The following is a 15,000-nucleotide window of genomic DNA, read 5'->3' as shown; positions in this document are numbered from 1 at the left end:
ATGTTCAAAACAAGTCGTCGGGTGGTCACGCAAAATGTCTCCTGACGTAGCTCCAGGCATTGCACGTGGGACCCACGGTGACTGCTGCGGGGTAGGCGCTAGGGTCACCTGCATTGTTCGCCGTCGTTGTTTTCTTTCCGCCGCGAAGCACGTGGGCCTCCTAATTGCGCTGCAGCCTACGGCGAAACCGATTCACACATTTACAACCCTGTACGACATGGCAACGCTGTAGCGTGGTATAAAAGGTCAGGGTCGGCGCCTTCGGGTCATCTGTTGGAAAATCAACTTGAAAATATGGCCACAGGATTATCCCAAGACCTGACGGTCTCAGTTATTTCTTTCATTGACGATGGCGGATTTTGGAATAATCCTTTAGCACTGGCTCCTAATACGATTTCCACTTTCTCCTGACTTTTGACCGCTATCATCAATCAAACAATGAATTGGAATCTGTCAGAGGGATACAGGGTAATCCCAGGCTCTATTCCAAGGTAGTATTCCAGCGTTCCGGTACACAAATCTCAACCAGAAATCAACAACCGGGTCATTTTCGTCAACAGGATTCCGGCATTTACCGCCTATACGTCGTCTGTCACACCTGCTCCAGTAAGGAAATTAATTTATGATTAGCAACGCGGAACAGTAGAGGAGTTGGGGCCTGGTGTTTATTGGTAAGGTGGTTTCCTTTAGGCCATGAATATACCCGGGTTGGACGAGTACCTACTTATATGGACCCATGCAGTGCGAACCATTTGTGTGGGAGCAGGACTAATGGCTTCATAGCCCAGGGGCTGTTTCTCTGTGTCTCAGGTGGCTGATCACGATTCAGAATATGGAGACAAGGTTTCAATAAAAGGCGAGTGGGAAATGGATAACGAATATAAAAATACTGGGGAAATTTCTGACGAAGACAATTGTTAGGATGTCTAGTAGTCCTTTTTGAAATAACCTTTACTGCTTAGGCCAAAAATAACAAAAGACTTCACTTGTAGACAGCAAACGTATAGTATAATCTGCTAGAATAACTTTCACACACACACACGAATACTTTCCCGGTAACACGGTATTCTCAGATTATGAAGTGTCGAAGATATTTATTTCTTCTGAATAGCAGTCTTACAATAATGGTGTAACAAATAATGTAAATATCTAAGAGGAATTCCTATATACATCTAAAAAAACAAAAAAATATTATCTTGAATAGTAGAATTCCTATTTATTTTTAAGAATGTTTGATAAGTTATTAGATGTTATTCTATATCGCTTAAATATAAATAGCCCATAGTCAACAGTTTTATAAGTCTAAGTGTATGTCTGAATGGTAAAATCGAAGCAAGACAATTCTAGTGCTAATCTTATATAAGAGCTCCCAAAGCGTTCATAAATCATAATTCCTAAAACTACGTATTGTATTCCTTGTCGACTGGTTACTTGGTTATCGCTATAAATATCATTCAGAAATGGGGTATATATAATCAGTGATGTGCTCATTTACAACCATTATTCTAATTGCGTCTACTGAAAATGTTTTTGTTGTACAATTAGAAAGTATATATCTTGGTAAATCTCTCTCTCTCTCTCTCTCTCTCTCTCTCTCTCTCTCTCTCAATGATAATAAATCTCGATTTTGTGTGCATATAATTTTCAACTGTAATATTCAGCTGTGTTGTAGATGTCTTTCGTCGGATTCAAACAGAATAAAAATAAAAATAAAATTAAAAACTGTAGTAATGTGCTCATACCCCTGGCAACAGCACAGCCCCACAACGGTGGGCGTGGTCTTGACGTGAAGTTGATCGGCGTAAGTTCCAGGTAGACGTCCGACCTTGCTTACTTTGCGCGTACATTTTGCGGCGCAATTTACGTCGCTGGCTTTACGTCCGGTAGCCCGTGTCTTGTTTACCAACTGTTCAAGGTATTTCACCGCGATGATGCCCAAGATCCACATACGTGGGCATACGCCGTCGTGATACGTGAATGTGTGACCCCAGCATAAGGGTAAGGAAGGCCACATCGGACGCGGGAAGCGTCGAGGTGCAGGTGCAAGACTCGAGCGGGAGAACAGTTAAAACGACTCATGGCCACACCAGAAACGCCACCTCCCACGCGTCACGCTCAGCGGTCAAAGATATACTTTCTGTGCAAATAAGTCATTGTTGCGGTTGGGTAGGAAATTGCCTTTAATTGAAAACCTAAGAGTTAAACTTGACAGTAGACTACGTATGACCCAAAACAAATAAAACCAACGACGCACCATAGACAACCCATCTTTCCTGAACTATCATTCAGGAAATAGTAACCTTATTGGCAGTAAATTTTGGGACAAGTGAAAGGTTAAAATCCCTTAAAGCTATTACTGTAAGGGAAGTGAAAAGAAAATATGGATTTTAACGTCTTATTATATTTAGCATATAGGGTTACTTCTTTAAAGATACTTAGAAAAACATTGGAAACATAATTAATTGCAAATTAAATAAAACTAAATTAATATTTGGCTGCAATGTTGAAATTAACGATTTACCGATATATAAAATAAAGTTCAATGATAAACTTTACATCAAAGAAAGTAACACAATGAAAAATCAGTTTTGCTTGTACATTCATTGTAAACATTAATGAAGAAAGTACAAAGTACCACGAATATTTCATAAATCGGTGATGCTGCTGCACTGAGAATTCGTATAGTTATCAAGTCTATGCAGCTGGACAAGGCTTATTTGTGAGTGGCTGAGTGCATAATAGTTGGCACCTTTAAGTTGACGTAGAGAGTGGAGTCGGATGCATGACACCGATGGGCACATTTAGGGGCCACTCGTTCTATTCTACTTCTTCCATTTCTTTAAAAAAAAAAAAAAATGAAAAAAAAAATGAAATTTTATGGAGTGGATCACGGGGATCCCACGAAGCTCTCCACCGAAACCTCCCCAGTTAATTGATTCTTATGTAGCCACTACCATCAGATACAACCAACTGAACAGGTGACACTTCGGCAACTGATTACCTGTTCATCTGCACGTTAGTGACCATGTCAAGTTGGAGGGTCTGTTTATGTATTGTGGTCCTTTTGAAATATTTACTTTAAATTCAGTAATGAACTCATCCCCAGGGAAAGCATTTAGACCATATGAGAACTCGGTCTATTTGCTTGACTCGTTATTGAGAACAACAATAAACGCAGTCTGAAAGTACACAAATGAGAGGTGTTGAAATAACTGCTAATATAAGTATGCATTATAGATATGGAATAATTAACTCGATATTGTTACTGAACAGATAATAAATGTATCGCTTATGCATAAAAGTTTCTATGCTAATATCAGTTATTTAACAATGATAATATGCTTTAAACAATTTTTAGGTTACAAATGAAAGTGCCTTAATAAAGGAACTAACTTGACAACATAGTGATCAATATAATCAATAAAGAGAAGCAGCCATTCAAGTAACATAGCCCATAATCATATAGAAAATGGGGTTGTTTTCGGAGAAGACGCCGGAAACCGCCGCGGTATTTTAAAACATGTTACATCGCTTGGCGGCAACTGTCTGCAGAGGGTCGAGCCGTCCCGCTAGTCTTGTGTGGCCACCTGTATAAGATACCCAATGATTCAAACTGCCGCGGGAACCTCTTGCTGGCAACCTCAACGCTTGCCGCGTCTGGTGTGGCCTCACAGTGAGAGAGAGAGAGAGAGAGAGAGAGAGAGAGAGAGAGAGTCACTGAGAGAGTGAGAGCGAAAGAGAAAGTGACTACGAGACAGAGCCAGAGAGACTGATACAGAGAGAGTGCTCACTATGAGACAGAGTGCGAGAGTGTCACTAAGAAACAAAGAGGGGGAGAGAGAGAGAGAGAGAGACGAGAGACTGATGCACAGAGAGTGAGAGAGACTGACTATGCCTGCTTGCATTCAGAACCAAAACCACCACCACCACCACACAACCACTTCCTCCTCCCCCACCAATTTCTCCTTCGCTTTTCATTAAAAAAATGTAAACGTGTGAATCACGATTCATTTTAGTATAAGTCACAAACATATTTTGTAATTCGGAACTTACGAACAATGTTATCGTTTACAATTACAATAATTGTTTAAGTGCAACAATTTTCCGTTGATGGATTTCAAAAGTTGGAAGGAGGAAGGAAGGAAGACCTTTTTTCACGCATTATTCTAATGAGAGAGAGAGTCTCTCTCTCTCTCTCTCTCTCTCTCTCTCTCTCTCTCTCTCTCTCTCTCTCCTTTAACTTTTTATGATTCATTATGATATTTCTCTCTTTAATACCACTAATCCGTCTCTCCTGAAAGCAGCTGGCTCCATAGATTACTCACCCAGAGGTCACTTTCACATTCGTACTATATAACTGCTCTATTTATCTATCTATATATATATATATATATATATATATATATATATATATATATATATATATATATATATATATATATATATATATATATATATAGATAAATATACCAAAGCCCGTTACATGAACAAGTAAATCATCAGATATATGAAATGGTCTGTCGTCATAGGTCTAGGTTTGCGTCCCAAGATTCGGGTCTTGCCACATCTGAATAGTCGATATTTTTTTTTTATTTATTCTTATGTCATGTCCCCCACCCCATCTGCGACCTTCAACAGTCGACTAGCGAGTCATCAGCCTGAAAAATACGTGGACTTTAGTTTATAGATCCAGATAGCCTTATAGTATATGCTGAACGGGCTCTTGCTCTGCGTGCAGGCAACAGCACGTGGATGGAACAGCAGGCAGATAGACGCTGATTTATAATGACAAGCTGTGTGTGATAATGAGAGAGATAGGGAGAGATATATCCTATGTCTAAACAGTCAGTGATAAACAACTAAACTAAATCAACATAATGGGAGAAGTTTTAATAAATGTCGTTAATTTAAGATCTGAATCCGATGAAAAGAAGTCGAAGATCGTCATAGACGTCTAATCTTACATTTAGACATATATATACATAATTCACGTCTGAACTCTTATTATTATTATGTATAATAAATAAATATACTTCATATCTGCTGGAGTTTATTATAATATGCATAAATTTCAACATTTAATATAGGCCTGACAGTGTTTTAGAGGGGGAGAGGGTGAGGGTGTCTCGTATACTGTAGTGCGATTTGCAACTGCAACTAGACTAATATAACATTAATAACTATAGTAGTAATGATATAAAATATTGGACGGATGCGTCAGGACGTGAAATATAAACCAGAGTAAAACTGTAATCGCAGAGAAACTTAGTGTTATTTATACGTCTTTATGCATTTTGTTTTCTGCGCTTATTGATTCTTATTGCTTTCGTTGCATAAAAAGGGAAGATGGGCGGGTTGATTCTTGTTGCACAAAGAGGGAAGGTTTGGGGGGGCTTTGGGTGAGCGTCGAGGACTACTCCTTTGGTCCCGCTATGTGCTTTCAGAGGTGTGTGTTCCGTCATGTCGGTTTTAGGCTTAATAAATAAATAAATAAATATTGTTATTAGAATTAAGTTTCACTGAATGATGATTAAAGCATATCAAGAGTAGCTGCTTTCCTTGGGCGTAATGGCAAGAATCTTGAAGGTTTTAAGAGCCTAGATTGAAAAAATGAAAAAAAAAAAAACAATGGATTAATTAATATGATCATATATATTGACTCAGGATGGGGCACGAATGGTCAAGAATGGAATGAATATGAAAATCTAAAGCCTTGTGGGTCACTGGTTAGAGGAGGAGCACTAGGCCTATAGTACTACTTCACATCTTCCCCGCCATGCCTCGCATTCTGGCGGTTTAGTGTCATCGCAGATATTAATATTATTATTATTATAAATGTTCCCTTCGGAACCTTCCATTGGAAAGGAGACAAAAGGAAGGAATAGTAATTAATAATAATAATAATAATAAAAGCCTTGTTGGAGAATAGAAAGAGAGAGAGAGAGAGAGAGAGAGAAAAGAGGTGAAACTACCCGTATACCAGGCAGGAGGATATTATCTTCATGGACGCCGAATGTACACTGGCTGAATATAGCATTTGGGAATAATAATCATAATAATTATAATCATAATAAAACTGACGATGAAGAATCTCGGTCCAGCTCGTAGTAATATACTTTATTACTATTATTATTATTTTTGCTACTATAATTTTTATCTTTTTTACTATTATTATTTTATTACTATCATTACTACTATTATTTCTGCTATTGTTATCATTATGAGAGTTACTGATATTATTAGTTATGATTATTATTATTATTATTACTATTGTTATTACCGGACCCAATTTCAGAGAGAAAAATTACCTTACAAAAATATGTTGGCCTAAGCACTTGGTTCCTGTAAATTACAGGACTTTCTTTGCATATAATCACTGAGCACTAACTAAACAGTAATGTACAATCATTAAACACTAACATTCACAATGCACTTACACCCACTAAACACACATACTTATCACACTGAATTCACACTCAATAACACTAAACACTCACTAGGCAGTTACTATACACTTAACACTCATAAAACACTAAACTTGTTTATTTTGTACTTAGTGAATGTTTAGTGTATAGTGAATGCTAAGTGATTGTTTAGGGTTTAATGTAAACCCTAAACAATCCCTTAGCATTCACTATACACTAAACATTCACTAAGTACTCATTTATACACTAAGTACTCCTTTATACACTAAACACTCACTTAACATTCATTAATTCCTCATTAAACCCCCTAAACACTCATTAAACACTAAACAGTGAATGACCATCCACTCATTAAACACTCTATAAACACCTACACACTAAATTTTCACTCAACACTAACATTCACTAAACACTCAATAAACACTTGCACACTTAACATTCACTAAGCACTAACATTCACGACACAAACATTCACAAAATATTAACTAAATCTAAACACTCGTTAAACATTCAATGATTATGCACACTAAACATTCACTGAATACTTACACACTAAACACTAACATTCACTAACCCGTAAGCAATCACCAAACATTCGCTAAATACTCACTAAACATTCACTGAATGCTTGCAAACTAAACATTTGCTAAACACTAACATTCACAAAACATTAACTAAACCCTAAACACTCACTAAAAATTCACCAAATACTTACACAGTAAACATTTACCGAACACTAACACACTAAAACAACTACCTTCATGACCCCAAACACTCACTAAACACACACACTAAATCCTACACACTCACTGAATGCTTACACACTAAAATTTCACTAAACACCAACATTCACAAGACATTCACTAACCACTCATTAGACATTCACTGAATATTTACACACTAAGCATTCACTAACATTGACAAAACATTCACCAAAATCCTAAAGGCTCCTTATACATTCGCTGAATACTTACACAAACATTCAATAACATTCACTAAACCCTAAACACTGAGTAAATATTCACTGAATGTTTACACACTAAACATTCACTAAAGACCAACATTCACAAGACATCACTCCATACTTACACACTAACATTCACTAAAATCCTAACGACTCACTAAACATTCACTGAATACTTACACAATAAACATTCAATAATAACATTCACTAAACCCTAACCACTGAGTAAGCATTCATTGAATACTTACACACAATACATTCGCTAAACCCTAAACTATGCTACATTCACTAAACTCTTACCTCTCATAAACATTCACTAAACTCTTACCTCTCATAAACATTTACTAAACACTTACTAAACCCTAAAAATCCGCTAAACACATACTCATTAAACATTAACGATAAAAAAGAATTCTCAGTCGCATTAATCCCCTGTTCTATTTGCAAGGTAGGAGATTTTTACAAATGGCCGCAAGGCTTTGCAGCGCCGCCCTGGTGGAAGACCACCGAACTATGTAGTGCTGGTATAGTGATCGCAACTCCAGGTATATATAACCTTCTTCTATGTTCTGTTGCGATGTAGCCAATGGTTATGACTGTTACGTGGGGAGCGGGGGGGATAGGAGGAGGTTGGGCCGATGTTTAAGGAGAGACATTAATCCTGCTTTGTATATTACAGACGGAGAATCGTAGGAGGGGGAGGGTTAGTTATAGGAGAGAGAGAGAGAGAGAGAGAGAGAGAGAGCGTATATGTCTGTCCTCGATCCTGTTTTGTTCTTGGAGGAAACGTGATTATTAATTTGACTTCGCTTATTCCTGTAAGCCTACCAGCCTTTCCCTCTTGACTGTGCACTTCTCCTCCTCCTTCATCGTCATTGCTTCATCCTCCTCCATTTTCATTGCATCCTCTTCCGTCTCCTTTCACCTCCTCCTCTTCCAACTCAACCCTCCTCTTTCACCCTCCTCCTCCTCCTCCAACTCCACCCACCTCCTCCTCCAATATTGTTCCCCCTTTTAGTGTTTCGTGACATTACTCAAAATATCCAGTGTGCAAAATATCTATTACAGTATAATGTATTTAAGAACAATATTCTACAATTTTTTTTCATATACTCAATGCATAACTTAAAAAAAATTAAATATCTAATTTTACAAATATTCATCTTATGATACAATCATTTCGTTATATTTTATAACAGCTTAGTCTCCGATTTGAGTCATCGACGATAATTAATACCCATCTTAATAATTATTTATATCTTCTATTTCCTTCTCCCATTTGAAATAACTGCTATTATTATTATTATTATTATTATTAAATGATTCATAGGATGGAGAACGTATTCGTATGGAACATGTGAAACGGCAGCGCTGTTAGAAATAAAATATGCCAAATCTAAGAGATTGTCAACCTCTTTTCCCTCCTACCCCCTCCCCCTCCCCTTTACCGTAACCATGATGTAACCTCCCTCATTCATCCCCCGCCCCACCTCCTCCCAAGTCTACAAATACCGTCCCCCCCACCCGCTGACGGCGAGAGAAAGAAAGGAGGCTAGGCTGATGTGTATTTATTTATAATAATTCACAGAGACACGAAGTTAAAATGCAAAAAGTAAATGTAGTTCTTCTGGATTGCTACAGAAGAACCGAGATCACCAGAGGGTCGTTATCCCGAGAGTTCTTGAGGTATTTTCGACCAATTAGGCCTTCGGGGAGTAAGGGCTCCGTAGCACCTTCTCCTCGAGTTTCTACTCTCTCTCTCTCTCCTGTCCTGTCCGACCTGAGTGCAGTCTCTCGGGTTCCAACTGGTCTCTATATCTTTATTGATAGTATATTTCCATTATTACGTCTTTGACGGTTCTTGTAAGTTCGGTTAGAGCGAATTTTGAATTAACTTGTCATCGTAAGCACCGCCTTCCCGCACTGACAGCCTTTGTTCTCTGAATAATCTGCTTTGTGTGTGTGTGTGTGTGTGTTTGTTCTCTAATGATAACCCAGCCTCGTATTTATTGCGTTTGTTCTTATTTATGTGTATTTGAATGTGTCTCTTTTTCGCATTATTCATCTGAGTTGTTTTCTTTTTAGGGCGCTGCTGCTGCTGATGCCTCGAGTGGAGAGTTACAAGGATGAGGATGTCTCAGAGACTTGTTAATTAGTCCATCCTCCTTAGAGGAGACATCGCATAGACAGAAGATGTCTCATCATTCATTTTTTCCTCATAGGTAAGTGTTTTTAAAGTACTACTTTTTTGGGGAAAACACGACATCTATAATTCTCTCTCTCTCTTGGCAATGCAATATAATGGTGTTTTTGGCCACCAGCGTTTGTATATTGAACAAGCGTACTTCAGCAATATTGTAAATAATGACTCTCTCTCTGACAACCCCATCTGTGACCCCCCCCCCCCTCTCTTAATCCAGAACCATTGTTAAATACCAGGGGAGGACTATAATGGCCTCTGCGCAAGTTTTTTATTTTGAAGTGAACGGTGTTTAGTGCATGCCCGTGATCTAACTAAACATTGCATCGGGTACAAATAATCTGGGTTGAAAAATAAAATACTGTTGCACTTCCGTAGGTACTCCCGGACTGACTTTCTCTCTCAAAGCACATTAAGTTTATATTGCCTACATTTCTCTCTCTCTCTCTCTCTCTTTAAGCACATTCAATTTTTATTGCCTACATTTATACACACACACACACACACACATATATATATATATATATATATATATATATAATATATATATATATATATATATATATATATATATATTAATATTAATATTATATGTTGCTACTTTCAAAACTCATATATCCCCTCTTAGACTATATAAAATGTTATGTAGAGTTTGGCAACATTTTTTCAGATTCCTAGCTAGCTTAGAATTAGGATGTTTTAAATGTGTGTTCAGATTTCGCATAACATAATATAAAAAGAATATATAACGTAGTATGAAAAAAGAGAGAGATTATCTTTGTCCGTTCAAAGCTAGAGTTGTTTTTCAAAACCTGTCAACACGTTTGATAAGAGACATCGAGGTCTTCGTTGTGTTTTGGGAATTCTGTCATCACGTCTGATAGGGACTTTTGCTCGACTCTGTTTCGATTGAATACGTGTCTTTGTTGAACTGACTGGTTTCATACGCGTTCGTCTTTGTCAAAACCATGTGCAGATTTCACAGTTCGTCTGTAAAGTTGCATCACTTTTCGACGTTTTGTGTCATCTCCACTGTCCAGCTTTCGTAAGGAAAAGAATATTCATTACATCTTAGAACTGCGTTCCGTTCAGACATCTCTCTCTCTCTCTCTCTCTCTCTCTCTCTCTCTCTCTCTCTCTCTCTCTCTCACGACATACTTGAGATTATATTAACGTAACGATTTCATACTTACTGAATGGTCACTCGTAACTTTTAGCTTTCGTATTTGAAATTTCTTAGAGTTTATTTAGTATTATTTAGTGTTTTTGTGGAATCTGAACAAACATTGCGTGTAACGGCACCTGTTTTTATGAGTGTGAAACAAGCTGCAGCAAAGAAAGAAAATTGGTGTACCAAGATGGTAAAGTGTGTTATATTTTTATTAGTTGCAACTAATATCTAATGGTTATGATGGTTTGGTGAAAACTAATATCTAATGGTTACGATGGTTTGGTAAAAACTAATAACTAATGGTTACGATGGTTTAGAGAACTAATAACTAATATCTAATGGTTACGATGGTTTGGTAAAAACTAATAACTAATGGTTACGATGGTTTAGAGAACTAATAACTAAGTTACAATGGTTTGAGTGAAACTATTTACATTTTTACTCATTGCAAATTTTTGTGTTTTGTGTTTGTTTCATTTGAAGTGCATTTATCCATTTACTTATTGAAGTGTGTCTTTTTATTTTATATTCTGTGTGATTAGTACTTTTTGCAATTTTGGTATTTTCCACATTTTTTTGTGTTTTCATTTATATTCACAATTTAATTGACTTAGTTATTTTCATTACTTAATATTTGCACATTTAATTGAATTTAACACTTGTGGATTAATTTGCACTTAGAATTCTTTTCAAGTTTTATTGTTGTTTAGCACTTGTGAAATAATTTCCAAATTTAAGTATTGCCTAACACTTTTGAATTATGATTGAATTCGTTTTCTTGAATTTTGTGATAAATTAACTTTGATTTAATTTTACTTAATTGATTCGAGAATTAATTAAACTTTGCTTTGTTTTCAAGTAACTGTAATTTTCCCTGATATTGTGATTTCACTTATATTTTGAGTTCAATAATAAATTTTTGTATTTAAAATTTTGATAAGTGTTTTCTTTATTTTACACCAGCATTTAGTTATGATTAGTTTAGGTAGAAACATAGAGTAGTAATTGATCTGTTTTCCTTCAATTTACTTGAAGTGAGTGAGAACCAGGGAAGTACTTAGACTTCTGAAATCAGGGAACTACTTAGACTTTTAAAGTTGTTGATGAAGTGATACCCTTTGATTAATTTGATTACTTACAAGATTACCTCACACCTGTTTTGATGAACTTAGTCTGATTTTCTGCATTACTGGTAAGTTGTTAAGGGATCACTATTGCCTTTAGAGTATTCAGTCGTTATGAGGGTTCAGGTGTCTGGCTGTTGTTAGGTAGCGATTAATGAATGGTAAGTGTAGTATAGCGATTAATGAATGGTAAGTGTAGTAACCAGATACTTGGCACTTCGTCATATCACGTATTTACAATACGTAACACAACCCCAAAATACCTCTATACCGCGCCCCCCACCCCCGTTTTCAAACGTTAACAGAAAGACACAAAAATCACAACTGGTATTCAAGTACCTTAATTATTTTTCCCTCCTCAACTACTCGGGTAGAATATGTTGTCCTTTTGAATTAATAATAATAATAATAATATTCCCACTGAATATCCTAGGCTCATTTGTAGCCGATTTCCCTGTCTGTGTGTACGTACTAAAAATGTCTGTCTATCTGTATGAATATATATATATATATATATATATATATATATTATATATATATATATATATGTATGTATGTATGTATGTATGTATGTATATATTTGTGTATATTTTATATATATATATATATATATATATATATATATATATATAAAATATGGATTTCTGCCAGACCTTTCGACTTCTTGTCCTTTACTTGTATGAAAGCGTGTGCATGAATCCATTGTCAGGAGAGGGTGGATGGCAAGGTGGAAGACAGAATATGTATAGAAGTACAGTAAAAGAAATTAGAGATTGCAGTTTGGATAGAAGGGATGCTGCAAAGAACTTTTACTGCCTACAGTAGATCCCTTGAGGTGCACTGACGGAGGACATTCTCCATGGCATATCGCCATTGGACGGTGGAAGGATTAAATTTGCGGTCTAGGTATAATGCGCAAACTGATTCCGACTGGCAATAAATATATATATATATATATATATATATATATATATATATATATATATATATATATATATTGAAGTCTGTAATATATTCGAATGTGAAATTTATAAGAAATAAACTTTGATTCAGCGAAGCTTCAGCCTAGCTATGATCATACGATGACTTGGCCCAACCGCCATTGCAGTGAGTGAGTGATACGCTTCCGAAACCTTGGAAGGACAAAGAACATTTCCTTAATATATAAATAATAACATTTAAGGAAGTTACTGAACGTCTAAAATTAACCAAAGTCGGCAGAAGTTAGACAATGCTATCGTAGATAGAATTTATACTTGATTTCGACGGTGTGCGAGACATTGAGATTTTTAAAATAGTAAATTTGAATCCGGTGCAACGATACGAACGCGGATGATATGGTTGGTGTTTAGAAGCACTGAAGTTTGAAAGGGGGAGAGAGAGAGAAAACGTGTGCGTTTGTGTATGTGCTTTGAGACTGCGTATGAGAGCGAGAGACTTTTTATTGTGGTAAATCTACAGAGAGAGAGAGAGAGAGAGCATCTATGTATGTGCTTGAGACAGAGGGTATATTTGAGTACGAGAGAGAGAGAGACAGAGAATCAAATCTTTTTCTCCGCCTAGAAATTGACTGATCTGTGCTCACATAAGGTACTTGGTTCCAATATCATTCTCTCTCTCTCTCTCTCTTTCTCTCTCGATTCCATAATTAATCTGGGTCATGTTGCGATTATTATTATTATTAGATTCCCAACTTTTAAAATTCAATTGTAAAACTTCGAACAAGTCCCGGTCTGTCTATAGAGGGTGTGTGAGAAGCTGCAGAAATCAGCCAACCACAATCGAGCTTCTTTTCGTGCTTCGTTCTGATTGGCTGATTCATCCAGATTAATCTACCTGATAAGACTTAACATTCCAGTGCTTGGCTTCAAGCCTAAATTTCATATTCCATTCCATAAGACTTATCGGATGTAAACAATCTTTTTGAACTGTTTCCTTCCTTCCGTCACTTCAAAGTTCAACTCAGTCGCCCCATTGGCCGTGAAGAAACCTCTGACTTGTACCAGAGACAGCTGGAGGTCGTTACCGACGCAAAATTGGTCGTTCAGAATAAAAAAAATTCGACGATGGCGGTACGAACAAGGAAGGCGTCCAAATACTTACGTATATAAGCGAATACCACAGGAAAATGATAGTCAGAAATCCAAGCGCTTTCGTCTCATTTAATGAAGTCACGTGCATCTACTGTGATTTTTTAGCATACTTAACGTATCTATATATATATATATATATATATATATATATATATATATATATATATATATATATATATATAATATATATATATATATATATATATATATATATATATTTACCCGTGAGTATTACAAGTGGGAGGTTGTGGTTGGAGTCTAAAGAAGCGGTTGAGCCTCGTGATCGTAACAACAAAAAGCCGGACCGGCCATTTTCAAACTACTGTTACTTTTCAAATCGTAATTATCCCCCTCCAATTTTTTTGTAGGTTTCGGAATAATTTTTATGGGTATTTCTACAGAAGCACTCCGCACGGACTGCAAGGAACGTAACCGCGGATACGACATCCACTAGGGATTGGGGCGTCCAATGTATTTCGCCGTGTTTGGTACTGGCCCCTGGGAGGTTAATTACAGTCGTCCGAATAAATATTACTTAGAATTCTTGTTCAGTAGGTAAAACTGCATAGAAAAACCGCAACTGCCATAGTCTAGGCCGCCGCGGATAAGTACCCTAGATCTACCTTTTTATGAAGTAGTGCCTACAGTGCACCCTGTGCGGTTATATTCCATTCCAATCTTACTCCTTTTTATAAATTACCTAAGTAAATCCATTCCAAACCTACAGGTTAGGGGTACCTATATATATATATTTTAACTTTTATTAGAAAAAATATTACATGTCATTTACTTAAAGTAAGGTATTACAAAATATTACAAAATGTACACCTACAAATTTACAAATTACTGGATTTTTTTTTTTATTTTTTATTATTAACTAGACTTTAGGAGGTAATGCAGCACTAGGTATGTTAACACTTCTGAAGTTTCGTGACGTCGAATTTCACATCCAATTTCTGTTGGAAGAAGTATTTGGGGTGAACCCATCTACCCCTTCCTTTACCCAGTCTAACCGTAATGGGA

At 36.5% G+C, this 15,000-nt stretch overlaps 2 long non-coding RNA genes across 2 annotated transcripts in view; both read left to right on the top strand.

Annotated features, from left to right (window-relative positions):
• Nucleotides 1-15,000, top strand: part of LOC135199272 (uncharacterized) — a 652,345-nt gene that overhangs the window by 262,783 nt on the left and 374,562 nt on the right. The window lies entirely within an intron of this gene.
• LOC135199145 (uncharacterized) overlaps nucleotides 7,836-15,000 on the top strand; it is an 11,474-nt gene continuing 4,309 nt past the window's right edge. The window contains exons 1-2 of the long non-coding RNA XR_010310928.1: nucleotides 7,836-7,934; nucleotides 9,475-9,611. This is a non-coding gene — a long non-coding RNA (uncharacterized LOC135199145). The remainder of the gene's footprint in view (nucleotides 7,935-9,474; nucleotides 9,612-15,000) is intronic.

This window comes from Macrobrachium nipponense, chromosome 25 (assembly GCF_015104395.2).
Source record: "Macrobrachium nipponense isolate FS-2020 chromosome 25, ASM1510439v2, whole genome shotgun sequence".
NCBI classification, from domain to species: Eukaryota; Metazoa; Arthropoda; class Malacostraca; order Decapoda; family Palaemonidae; genus Macrobrachium; species Macrobrachium nipponense.
Note: the sequence above shows the minus strand (reverse complement) of the source record. Positions and strands in the feature narration are given on the sequence as shown.